The 14,283-nt window shown below is 46.1% G+C and overlaps 1 long non-coding RNA gene across 1 annotated transcript; it reads right to left on the bottom strand.

Annotated features, from left to right (window-relative positions):
* Nucleotides 1-2,988: 2,988 nt before the first annotated feature.
* Nucleotides 2,989-13,574, bottom strand: LOC124042733. The gene is made up of 3 exons (XR_006840195.1): nucleotides 13,362-13,574; nucleotides 4,829-4,914; nucleotides 2,989-4,071 (listed from the first exon to the last, which is right to left on the bottom strand). It is a non-coding gene; the product is annotated as an uncharacterized LOC124042733 (long non-coding RNA).
* Between the last annotated feature and the right edge of the window lie 709 nt (nucleotides 13,575-14,283).

The raw sequence follows: 14,283 nt of genomic DNA, 5'->3' as shown, positions 1-14,283 counted from the left end.
AGCCACATTACCATAACTCTGTTTATACAAGAGTCTCCGTTATGAGATTTGCATCTAATTATTGTATAAAATGAATGAGTAAAGATGAAATTATTTGTGAAATTATGTAATGTGATTTTAAACTGTTTAATGAAAGAGAATCTAATTGCCTTTAAAGTTTAACTAAGCCCTTGGCCCGCCCCATGAGCACAGACATTGATCTGGCGTCATGGGACAGCCTTTTCTGCTGTTGCGAATATAACCCCCACCTGGAGAAGCCCACTTCAGACCATGCGTACCTCAATTACCGAGAGGGCTAAGGTATGAGTAGAGACTATGCATTCCTCGGTCATCTGAGGGAGCTAAGGTTGTAACGATTGTTGAATTCCTAACCAAACAACGTGGAGCTTTGGCTACACTGGTGGAAATAGTTAAACGCTGAGACTATCGATGCCGACAGAATAAGAGCAAATCTTCGATACTAATTACTTGTCTGCAGCTAGAATTTATTTCGACCTGGAATGCGAAGACCGACAACCGTCGAAACATATATTCTACAGGAACATTTCTGAATGGTACTCTGAAGTATCCATTCTAACCATGAACGACTCCAGGGACGCAAAGAGAAGTTCAGATGAACTTTTCAACAGAAAGACTGACGATTCCAACAGAGATCACACTTCGCTCCCGCAGGTAGTATAACTTTTTCATTACATTTCATTACATTTCATTACATTTCATTACATTTCATTATAGCACAACGGTTTGATTTGTCTAATCTTAGCAATTTCTTCTCAGCTAGCTACATAGCCGTCTTTGTATCAAAGATAATTGCGTAATTATCGTATTTCGCCGTCCTAACGTAGTCTTCACTAGCCAGCTAGCTAACGTCCACTGATTAGCTGCACTGGAGAAACTATTACACTCAACTGAACGACTTGATTAGTGTAGTGTTAGCTAGCTACATAGCTGTCTTTGCTGTCTTCGTATCTTCGTATCCAAGATAATTGTGTTGTTTAGGTTTAGAGTGTGTAGTCTTAGAGTGATTATCTTAATTTACCGAGGTTAGCTAGCCAGCTATTTGTCGTCCTTAACGTAGGAGACTCTGCTAGCTAGCCAACAGCTAACTAGCCAACGCTAGCCGACGTCTTCTGAATAGAACTCAACAACCCGGTCGCATTCACAGGTAGTATCACATTTTCACTTCATTTCATTACAGTACAACGGTTTGATTTGTTTGATCGTAGCTAGCTACATAGCTAGCTACATAGCCGTCTTTGTATCAAAGATAATTGTGTAGTCTAGAGCGATTTTCTAGGTTAGCTAGCCAGCTATTGTCGTTCTTTTAACGCAACGTAATGTAAACAACACTACTAGCTAGCCAGCTAGCCCCCGAATAGCAGCACTGCAGAAACTATTACACTCAACGGAACGACTTGATTAGTGTAGTGTCAACAACGCACCCACTGCCAGCTAGCCTACTTCAGCAGTACTGTATCATTTTAATCATTTTAGTCAATAAGATTCTTGCTACGTAAGCTTAACTTTCTGAACATTCGAGACGTGTAGTCCACTTGTCATTCCAATCTCCTTTGCATTAGCGTAGCCTCTTCTGTAGCCTGTCAACTATGTGTCTGTCTATCCCTGTTCTCTCCTCTCTGCACAGACCATACAAACGCTCCACACCGCGTGGCCGCGGCCACCCTAATCTGGTGGTCCCAGCGCGCACGACCCACGTGGAGTTCCAGGTCTCCGGTAGCCTCTGGAACTGCCAATCTGCGGTCAACAAGGCAGAGTTCATCTCAGCCTATGCCTCCCTCCAGTCCCTCGACTTCTTGGCACTGACGGAAACATGGATCACCACAGACAACACTGCTACTCCTACTGCTCTCTCTTCGTCCGCCCACGTGTTCTCGCACACCCCGAGAGCTTCTGGTCAGCGGGGTGGTGGCACCGGGATCCTCATCTCTCCCAAGTGGTCATTCTCTCTTTCTCCCCTTACCCATCTGTCTATCGCCTCCTTTGAATTCCATGCTGTCACAGTTACCAGCCCTTTCAAGCTTAACATCCTTATCATTTATCGCCCTCCAGGTTCCCTCGGAGAGTTCATCAATGAGCTTGATGCCTTGATAAGCTCCTTTCCTGAGGACGGCTCACCTCTCACAGTTCTGGGCGACTTTAACCTCCCCACGTCTACCTTTGACTCTTTCCTCTCTGCCTCCTTCTTTCCACTCCTCTCCTCTTTTGACCTCACCCTCTCACCTTCCCCCCTACTCACAAGGCAGGCAATACGCTCGACCTCATCTTTACTAGATGCTGTTCTTCCACTAACCTCATTGCAACTCCCCTCCAAGTCTCCGACCACTACCTTGTATCCTTTTCCCTCTCGCTCTCATCCAACACCTCCCACACTGCCCCTACTCGGATGGTATCGCGCCGTCCCAACCTTCGCTCTCTCTCCCCCGCTACTCTCTCCTCTTCCATCCTATCATCTCTTCCCTCCGCTCAAACCTTCTCCAACCTATCTCCTGATTCTGCCTCCTCAACCCTCCTCTCCTCCCTCTCTGCATCCTTTGACTCTCTATGTCCCCTATCCTCCAGGCCGGCTCGGTCCTCCCCTCCCGCTCCGTGGCTCGATGACTCAGAACAGGGCTCCGGGCAGCCGAGCGGAAATGGAGGAAAACTCGCCTCCCTGCGGACCTGGCATCCTTTCACTCCCTCCTCTCTACATTTTCCTCCTCTGTCTCTGCTGCTAAAGCCACTTTCTACCACGCTAAATTCCAAGCATCTGCCTCTAACCCTAGGAAGCTCTTTGCCACCTTCTCCTCCCTCCTGAATCCTCCTCCCCCTCCCCCTCCTCCCTCTCTTGATAGGTCACATACCACTGACATATACACACATTAATCAACAGAAAACCCCCCAGAAAGAAATCAGTGACTTTGATGATTATATTACATTAAATTATTTTTCGTATATGTACTTTACAGCCAAATAAATCATTGAACCTTCTTTGAGTAAATAGTGAGTTTTATTTGGTATTTAAAAATGTAAACTATTAAAAATAATTGTTAATAAAATATATGTATAAATGTCATTAAGAGTCAGTTTGGAAGTGCCATATGTTGAGGAGACCACCGATTCTGTCAGAACCACAGAGCTACAGTATTATCATGGCATCCATGTTCAACTGATAAAGCGCTAAAGCAAATACTAAACGCTTACTGGGGTCCCGCATTTCTTACATTTACATTTACATTTAAGTCATTTAGCAGACGCTCTTATCCAGAGCGACTTACAAATTGGTGCATTCACCTTATGACATCCAGTGGGACAGTCACTTAACAATAGTGCATCTAAAACTTAAGGGGGGGTGAGAGGGATTACTTATCCTTATCCTATATTTGTGATGTGCATTCATGCTATGTTCAAATATATTCTAGTATGGAGCCTAAGTAAGTATGCTAGGCCTACATGTTGAAATCTTTCAAATAAGCAGATATGTGTAGATCACCTCATATCTTCCAAAAAATGTCTTTAGGTAAAAATGTTGTTTGGTCATTTTAATCTATTGGGCATTAGTACTGGTAATTCACATTTTCATTTCCCCACAGTACACTTACATTTTCCCGTTATCATAATACAAAGATAAACGTATGTCAAACCCAGCAGTTGTTTATTAAAGACTGCATGGTCTCACTCTCAAGACAAAACGCTCCTGATACCCATCCTCTTCCATCAAACACAGACATTCTCTCAAACAACAACAACAAACACTCAGCCCACAGAACCACCATGGCAGCTTTGAGTAGGCCTGAATTCTAGTGAAGGTGCCAAACGCTGCAATGCAAGGTGATGGAGTGCAGCACTGCAGCCTACTCTGATTCTCTTCATCTCTCTCCCCCATCTCTCTGGTCCAGTTGAGGGGCCACACTGTCCAACTGTTCAGGGAGCATTCTCTTTCAGATGGAACTTCTCCGCCATCCGCCGGGCGCTGTAGAAGGACACACTCATGCCCACCATGGCCATCGTCATGGCGATCTGGTTGATGAATCCTTTCTGCGGCTGTATCTGGACTTCACCTGAGACCTGTCTCTGCCAGGGGGAAGAAACGAGCACGCACACATACACACACACAAACATACACACACACACACCCCGACACACACAAGGTTTGGTCAATTTATATTGGCATCAGTTCACACAGCCTCTACTGTTTTTGAACTGTGAAACAATCCTGTTCTATTGTTGCCTACTTTCCAAGTTTCCTTTACGCTGGCACTCACTATGAATATTTGAACAAGGAAATTAAGGATTTGAGGGCACACAGTGCTCTTTCCACACACATTAGCAATGGCACTGATAATAAAGCCAGTAGGCAGGAAACAGTGTCACATAGGTTGCATGTCTCTCATATTTACAGCTCTCATAGGACAGATCCACACCATGGTAACATAATTCTGTTTCCTGATAGGAATAAGTCTTTGGTATTGTTTTATTCACATCTGTGAGGCAGGCATGCAAGATAATATGCTAACGTCAAAATGATCCTTTATTTAAGAAAGTACATTCAGCAAAAGCTTCAAACGATATGAGCTGGTTCTTTCAGTGAGAAAAGCAGTCATAAGTGTTGTATTATATAATCACTTAAGGTCTGCATCTGTAGTTCACTATGAAATGTTAATGTCCACTTTTCACTGTGTTGTTATCCATCACAACTAGCCTACAGTACAATGGATTCCTATGCTAATATATCAACTTTCCAAATAAACTCTAAAAACAAACAGTGTGTGCAGGAAATAAACTACAAACCAATGTTTAAAATCACCCCTAGATAGACAAGGACACACACCTGGAGGAGACGGAAGTATCCAGGGGTCAGGCGTCCCAGTCTAATGAACATGTCTTCAACTGTGAGTTCTCAGATTAGTCCAGCATCTGCCAGCAGAGAAAACATAAAGCATAAATATAATCACCAATAGACACTGAGGCAAAAACATTGACAACACAATGAAAAATGTAGTTTTAAATACAAGACTCAATAAGCAAGCCCTCTTCCCATATCAAGCCAAAAGCACAAACTCAGCCTTGGAGGTAAACAAGCTAATCAAAAATATGTTCCACTGTTAACATAGACGAATAAGGACCAGAATGATATTCTGAGACATTTATCAAAGGACAGTACTACATGAACAAAAATATAAATGGATTTCACATCAGTGGGCAGCAGCGCACCAGCCAGTCAGACTGAGTTTTTCCCCAGACAGAAATATTCCTCAGCTTCAGCCGTTCGGGTGGCTGGTATCAGACGATCTTGCAGGTGAAGAAGCCAGATGTGGAGGTCCTGGGCTGGCGTGGTTACACGTAGTCTGATGTGAGGCCAGTTGGACGTACAAGCAAATTCTCTAAAGCGACTTGAGGCGGCTTATGGTAGAGAAATGAACATTAAATTCTCTGGCAACAGCTCTGGTGGACATTCCTGCAGTCAGCATGCCAATTGCACGCTCCCTCAAAACTTGAGACATCTGTGACATTGTGTTGTGTGACAAAATAGCATATTTTAGAGTGACCTTTTATTGTCCCCAGCACAAGGTGCACCTGTGTAATGATCATGCTGTTTAATCCGCTTCTTGATATGCCTGTCAGATGGATGGACCCCTCAACACTGTCATTGGTTGCACTAATTACACTGTTTGTCAACAACCTGGTTCAAGTGTTCATGACATTACACTGAATAAGGCAGTGTTACCGAAAATGTGGTGTTTTACCCAATAAATTACAGGGAGTTTATACAGTACAACTGAAGTTGGAAGTTTACATACACTTAGATTGGACCATTAAAACTCGTTTTTCAACCACTCCACAAATTTCATGTTAACAAATTATAGTTTTGGTAAGTCGTTAGGACATCTACTTTGTGCATGACACAAGTAATTTTTCCAACAATTTTTTACAGACAGATTATTTCACGTATAATTCACTGTATCACAATTCCTGTCATGCAGGTGAAAGAGGACCCAAAAGCGACTTGGCGAAAACAGAGTCTTTAATCCAGTAAAGTAAATACAAACAAAAAACACAACTTTCACTCGAAATGACGAGGACAAACTGGAGACTCGATCTTGAACAGCAGGTGAACAGCAGGTTGCCTCGGGAAGGCACTTGAACCAGACAGACTCAGACACCTGCTCACCACGCAGCATCTGAGGAAAACACGACACGACAGGGCGATACACAAACACAGCACGGTGAATTCTAGACAGGGAACCGACAGGACAGGAACGGAACACAAAGGAAGAAATAGGGACTCTAATCAGGGGAAAGGATCGGGAACAGGTGTGGGAAGACTAAATGATTGATTAGGGGAATAGGAACAGCTGGGAGCAGGAACGGAACGATAGAGAGAAGAGAGAGCGAGAGAGTGAGAGAGGGAGGGGAGAGAGAGGGATAGAAAGAGGGAAAGAACCTAATAAGACCAGCAGAGGGAAACGAATAGAATGGGAAGCACAGGGACAAGACAAGATAATAAATGACAAAACATGACAGTACCCCCCACTCACCGAGCGCCTCCTGGCGCACTCGAGGAGGAATCCTGGCGGCAACGGAGGAAATCATCAATGAGTGAACGGTCCAGCACGTCCCGAGACGGAACCCAACTCCTCTCCTCAGGACCGTAACCCTCCCAATCCACTAAGTATTGGTGACCCCGTCCCCGAGAACGCATGTCCATGATCTTATGTACCTTGTAAATAGGTGCGCTCTCGACAAGGACGGGAGGGGGAGGGAAGACGAACGGGGTGCGAAGAAAGGGCTTGACACAGGAGACATGGAAGACAAGATGGACGCGACGAAGATGTCGCGGAAGAAGCAGTCGCACAGCGACAGGATTGACGACCTGGGAGACACGGAACGGACCAATGAACCGCGGAGTCAACTTACGAGAAGCTGTCGTAAGAGGAAGGTTGCGAGTGGAAAGCCACACTCTCTGGCCGCAACAATACCTTGGACTCTTAATCCTGCGTTTATTGGCGGCTCTCACAGTCTGTGCCCTGTAACGGCAAAGTGCAGACCTCACCCTCCTCCAGGTGCGCTCACAACGTTGGACAAACGCTTGAGCGGAGGGAACGCTGGACTCGGCAAGCTGGGATGAGAACAGAGGAGGCTGGTAACCCAGACTACTCTGAAACGGAGATAACCCGGTAGCAGACGAAGGAAGCGATTGTGAGCGTATTCTGCCCAGGGGAGCTGTTCTGCCCAAGACGCAGGGTTTCTGAAAGAAAGGCTGCGTAGTATGCGACCAATCGTCTGATTGGCCCTCTCTGCTTGACCGTTAGACTGGGGATGAAACCCGGAAGAGAGACTGACGGACGCACCAATCAAACGACAGAACTCCCTCCAAAACTGTGACGTGAATTGCGGGCCTCTGTCTGAAACGGCGTCTAACGGGAGGCCATGAATTCTGAATACATTCTCGATAATGATTTGTGCCGTCTCCTTAGCGGAAGGAAGTTTAGCGAGGGGAATGAAATGTGCCGCCTTAGAGAACCTATCGACAACCGTAAGAATCACAGTCTTCCCCGCAGACAAAGGCAGACCGGTAATGAAGTCTAGGGCGATGTGAGACCATGGTCGAGAAGGAATGGGGAGCGGTCTGAGACGACCGGCAGGAGGAGAGTTACCCGACTTAGTCTGCGCGCAGTCCGAACAAGCAGCCACGAAACGGCGCGTGTCACGCTCCTGAGTCGGCCACCAAAAGCGCTGGCGAATAGACGCAAGAGTGCCTCGAACACCGGGATGACCAGCTAACTTGGCAGAGTGAGCCCACTGAAGAACAGCCAGACGAGTGGAAACAGGAACGAAAAGGAGGTTACTAGGACAAGCGCGCGGCGACGCAGTGTGCGTGAGTGCTTGCTTAACCTGTCTTTCAATTCCCCAGACTGTTAACCCGACAACACGCCCATAAGGAAGAATCCCTCGGGATCAGTAGAAGCCACAGAAGAACTAAACAGACGGGATAAGGCATCAGGCTTGGTGTTCTTGCTACCCGGACGGTAAGAAATCACAAACTCGAAACGAGCGAAAAACAACGCCCAACGAGCTTGACGGGCATTAAGTCGTTTGGCAGAACGGATGTACTCAAGGTTCTTATGGTCTGTCCAAACGACAAAAGGAACGGTCGCCCCCTCCAACCACTGTCGCCATTCGCCTAGGGCTAAGCGGATGGCGAGCAGTTCACGGTTACCCACATCATAGTTGCGCTCAGATGGCGACAGGCGATGAGAAAAATAAGCGCAAGGATGAACCTTATCGTCAGACTGGAAGCGCTGGGATAGAATGGCTCCCACGCCTACCTCTGAAGCGTCAACCTCGACAATGAATTGTCTAGTGACGTCAGGAGTAACGAGGATAGGAGCGGACGTAAAACGTTCTTTTAGAAGATCAAAAGCTCCCTGGGCGGAACCGGACCACTTAAAACACGTCTTGACAGAAGTAAGAGCTGTGAGAGGGCAGCAACTTGACCGAAATTACGAATGAAACGCCGATAGAAATTAGCGAAACCTAAAAAGCGCTGCAACTCGACACGTGACCTTGGAACGGGCCAATCACTGACAGCTTGGACCTTAGCGGAATCCATCTGAATGCCTTCAGCGGAAATAACGGAACCGAGAAAAGTAACGGAGGAGACATGAAAAGAGCACTTCTCAGACTTTACGTAGAGACAATTCTCTAAAAGGCGCTGTAGAACACGTCGAACGTGCTGAACATGAATCTCGAGTGACGGAGAAAAAATCTGGATATCGTCAAGATAGACAAAAACAAAGATGTTCAGCATGTCTCTCAGAACATCATTAACTAATGCCTGAAAAACAGCTGGCGCATTGGCGAGACCAAACGGCAGAACCCGGTACTCAAAATGCCCTAACGGAGTGTTAAACGCCGTTTTCCACTCGTCCCCCTCTCTGATGCGCACGAGATGGTAAGCGTTACGAAGGTCCAACTTAGTAAAGCACCTGGCTCCCTGCAGAATCTCGAAGGCTGATGACATAAGGGGAAGCGGATAACGATTCTTAACCGTTATGTCATTCAGCCCTCGATAATCCACGCAGGGGCGCAGAGTACCGTCCTTCTTCTTAACAAAAAGAACCCCGCCCCGGCCGGAGAGGAAGAAGGCACTATGGTACCGGCGTCAAGAGACACAGACAAATAATCCTCGAGAGCCTTACGTTCGGGAGCCGACAGAGAGTATAGTCTACCCCGAGGAGGAGTGGTCCCCGGAAGGAGATCAATACTACAATCATACGACCGGTGAGGAGGAAGGGAGTTGGCTCGGGACCGACTGAAGACCGTGCGCAGATCATGATATTCCTCCGGCACTCCTGTCAAATCGCCAGGTTCCTCCTGAGAAGTAGGGACAGAAGAAACGGGAGGGATGGCAGACATTAAACACTTCACATGACAAGAAACGTTCCAGGATAGGATAGAATTACTAGACCAATTAATAGAAGGATTATGACATACTAGCCAGGGATGACCCAAAACAACAGGTGTAAACGGTGAACGAAAAATCAAAAAAGAAATAGTCTCACTGTGGTTACCAGATACTGTGAGGGTTAAAGGTAGTGTCTCAAATCTGATACTGGGAAGATGACTACCATCTAAGGCGAACATGGGCGTAGGCTTCTCTAACTCTCTGAAAGGAATGTCATGTTTCCGAACCCATGCTTCGTCCATGAAACAACCCTCAGCCCCAGAGTCTATCAAGGCACTACATGTAGCACCCGAACCGGTCCAGCGTAGATGGACCGACAAAGTAGTACAGGATTTTGATGGAGAGACTTGAGTAGTTGCGCTCACCTGTAGCCCTCCGCTTACAGATGAGCTCTGGCTTTTACTGGACATGAATTAACAAAATGTCCAGCAACTCCGCAATAGAGGCACAGGCGGTTGGTGATCCTCCGTTCCCTCTCCTTAGTCGAGATGCGAATCCCTCCCAGCTGCATGGGCTCAGACTCTGAGCCAGAGGAGGGAGATGGTTGCGATGCGGAGCAGGGAAACACCGTTGATGCGAGCTCTCTTCCACGAGCCCGGTGACGAAGATCTACCCGTCGTTCTATGCGGATGGCGAGAGCAATCAAAGAGTCCACATCTGAAGGAACCTCCCGGGAGAGAATCTCATCCTTAACCACTGCGTGGAGTCCCTCCAGAAAACGAGCGAGCAGCGCCGGCTCGTTCCACTCACTAGAGGCAGCAAGAGTGCGAAACTCAATAGAATAATCCGTTATGGACCGTTCACCTTGGCATAAGGAAGCCAGGGCCCTAGAAGCCTCCCTACCAAAAACTGAACGGTCAAAACCCGAATCATCTCCTCTTTAAAGTTCTGGAACTTGTTAGAGCAATCAGCCCTTGCCTCCCAGATAGCTGTGCCCCATTCTCGAGCCCGGCCAGTAAGGAGTGAAATGACGTAAGCAACCCGAGCTCTCTCTCTAGAGTATGTGTTGGGTTGGAGAGAGAACACAATCTCACACTGCGTGAGAAAGGAGCGGCATTCAGTGGGCTGCCCGGAGTAGCAAGGTGGGTTATTAACCCTAGGTTCTGGAGGCTCGGCAGGCCAGGAAGTAACAGGTGGCACGAGACGTAGACTCTGGAACTGTCCAGAGAGGTCGGAAACCTGAGCGGCCAGGTTCTCCAAGGCATGGCGAGCAGCAGACAATTCCTGCTCGTGTCTGCCGAGCATGGCTCCTTGGATCTCGACGGCAGTGTAACGAGCGTCTGAAGTCGCTGGGTCCATTCCATGGTCGGTTCCTTCTGTCATGCAGGTGAAAGAGGACCCAAAAGCGACTTGGCGAAAACAGAGTCTTTAATCCAGTAAAGTAAATACAAACAAAAAACACAACTTTCACTCGAAATGACGAGGACAAACTGGAGACTCGATCTTGAACAGCAGGTGAACAGCAGGTTGCCTCGGGAAGGCACTTGAACCAGACAGACTCAGACACCTGCTCACCACGCAGCATCTGAGGAAAACACGACACGACAGGGCGATACACAAACACAGCACGGTGAATTCTAGACAGGGAACCGACAGGACAGGAACGGAACACAAAGGAAGAAATAGGGACTCTAATCAGGGGGAAAGGATCGGGAACAGGTGTGGGAAGACTAAATGATTGATTAGGGGAATAGGAACAGCTGGGAGCAGGAACGGAACGATAGAGAGAAGAGAGAGCGAGAGAGTGAGAGAGGGAGGGGGGAGAGAGAGGGATAGAAAGAGGGAAAGAACCTAATAAGACCAGCAGAGGGAAACGAATAGAATGGGAAGCACAGGGACAAGACAAGATAATAAATGACAAAACATGACAATTCCGGTGGGTCAGAAGTTTACATACACTAAATTGACTGTGCCTTTAAACAGCTTGGAAAATTCCAGAAAATGATGTCATGGCTTTAGAAGCTTCTGATAGTCTAATTGACATCATTTTCTGAGTCAATTGTTGGTGTACCCGTGGATGTATTTCAAGGCCTATCTTCAAACTCATTGCCTCTTCGCTTGACATCATGGGAAGATCAAAAGAAATCAGCCAAGACCTCAGAAAAACAATTGTAGACCTCCACACATCTGGTTCATCCCTGGGAGTAATTTCCAAACGTCTGAAGGTACCACGTTCAACTGTACAAACAATAGTACACAAGTATAAACACCATGGAACCACGCAGCCATCATACCGCTCAGAAAGAAGATGTGTTCTGTCTCCAGAGATGAACGTACCTTGGTGCGAAAAGTGCTAATCAAATCCAGAACAACAGCAAAGGACCTTGTGAAGATGCTGGAGGAAACAGCTACAAAAGTATCTATATCCACAGTAAAACGAGTCCTATATCGACATAACCGGAAGGCCGCTCAGCAAGGAAGACGCCACTGCTCCAAAACCGCTATAAAAAAGCCAGACTATGGTTTGCAACTGCACATGGGGCCAAATAACTTATATATGTACAGAAATGTCCTCTGGTCTGATGAAACAAAAATAATACTGTTTGGCCAAAATGACCATCGTTATGTTTGGAGGAAAAAGGGGGAGGCTTGCAAGCCGAAGAACACCATCCCAACCATGAAGCACGGGGGTGGCAGCATCATGTTGTGGGGGTGCTTTGCTGCAGGAGGGATTGGTGCACTTCACAAAATAGATGGCATCATGAGGCAGGGAAATTTTGTGGATATATTGAAGCAACATCTCAAGACATCAGTCAGGAAGTTAAAGCTTGGTTGCAAATGGGTCTTCCAAATGGACAATGACCCCAAGCATACTTTCAAAGTTGTGGCAAAATGGCTTAAGGACAACAAAGTCAAGTTATTGGAGTGGCCATCACAAAGCCCTGACCTCAATCCTGTTGAAAATTTGTGGGCAGAACTGAAAAGCGTGTGCGAGCATGGAAGCCTACAAACCTGACTCAGTTACACCAGCTCTGTCAGGAGGAATGGGCCAAAATTCCCCCACCTTATTGTGGGAAGCTTGTTGGAAGGCTACCCGAAACATTTGACCCAAGTTAAACAATTAAAAGGCAATGCTATCAAAAACTAATTGAGTGTATGTAAACTTCTGACTCACTGGGAATGTGATGAAATAAATAAAAGCTGAAACAAATCATTCTCTACGATTATTCTGACATTTCACATTCTTAAATTAAAGTGGTGAGCCTAACTGACCTAAAACAGGGAGTTTTTACTCTGATTAAATGTCAGGAACTGTGAATAACTGAGTTTAAATGTATTTGGCTAAGGTGCATGTAAACTTCTGACTTCAATTGTAGAGTGTGCGACTCTCTTTATTTATTTCTATAGACATGGGATCCTACCACCACATTTTGTTAAAAGGAAACTAAACTCCTTGGCAACAATACCCAGCATAAACTTCTGTAGAAGCCACTTTTAGAATCTCATGTCCATGCAATTTGTTCTGCAACAAGGACTGCATTCATGTTGCAAATTAATACAGGAGTTAACCAGCAAATCACAAAAAAATGCAGCCCAAAAGTACACAATAGCTGCCAACATAGCCTCTTTTATCTAATTTGCCACTGAATGGTGCCCTCATTCTTACATCACAGAGAAACCAACGAGTCCTACATTTCAAACTCAAATTCAACATTTGAGAAAGACATGATCCATTAGAGCTTTTATAGGCCCAGAGTCAAGAAAACTTCAAGTCATGATGACAGCAAAATAACAAAACCAGTGATAACCATGACGTGAAACCAATACCACAATCGAGAAATAACTTCAGAAATACCCTGCATTTTAGGAGAAGTGTAGAATATAATCTCACAGAGAGAGAGGGAGAGAGAAATGATCCAGGACAGGATCCAAAGGAATCCCGGTGAATCCTCACCTTCACCAAGCCCTGCAGCAGCATCAGCCCAGACACCATCCGAAACACTAGAAGAAAGTGAAAGCCTGTGATACTGAGGAAGCTCCTGTGTGCCCCTTGTCTTTGTAAACCCCAGTCCCATCCAATTGGCTCAATAGACTCAAGCTGAACACACAGACACAGTCTCGCACAGACAGACACACACACACGCATAGACACACTCTCTCGCCTTACTGCATAAAATCCTCAGCCTGTCAGATATGGTTTAGTCATCCAGTCCAAACATGGGAGGATAAGGAGAGGGGAGTGTGCTTCTGTGCAGCATGGTCCACGCTTGAAGAAACATGTGTGTTAACACGCTGCAGTAGTGTTATGTAACACTTCGGACTCACCAAAACAGGACCCTTTCCAATAGTATCCACTGCAAGAAGCAATCAATGATCCCAGCAGGAAGTCATTATAATGACTTCTAATTATGAGAACATATCTGACATTTCTGGAAGACTTCTTGCATTGTATATGTTCAAATTTTTGTCTGAAGGCTTGGTTCTAATGTTACATACTGACCACACCACTCGGTCGCGTGTGAGAGCGTTGCAAAATAAATGTACACATACATGTTTATTCAATCATGGCACCCACATTGCCTGCGAGCGTCAACAAGCATGCATAGCCATGCTCTAAAATAGAACTTTGTCATATTTTTGATGCTCGAAACACTAAGTCCTGCCTCTCCCATCTCCTCATTGCTTTTTAGGAGTATATACCCACGTGGCATCTTATCATTGGTTTTTAGGAGCATATGCCCATGTGAGTGATTGAAAGATGAACGGAGGTCCACACTCCAGTCCAGGTGGTTGTGGGAATGCACCTTAAAGTTTGTTGCCAACCGCCATATAAAGTCCAAAGAAGAAGAAGCCTGAAGGAGGAGAGATTAGAAACA

The sequence above is a fragment of the Oncorhynchus gorbuscha genome, linkage group LG09 (genome assembly GCF_021184085.1).
Source record: "Oncorhynchus gorbuscha isolate QuinsamMale2020 ecotype Even-year linkage group LG09, OgorEven_v1.0, whole genome shotgun sequence".
NCBI lineage: Eukaryota > Metazoa > Chordata > Actinopteri > Salmoniformes > Salmonidae > Oncorhynchus > Oncorhynchus gorbuscha.
The sequence above is the reverse complement of the archived record's forward strand: the minus strand, read 5'-3'. Positions and strand labels throughout refer to the sequence as shown.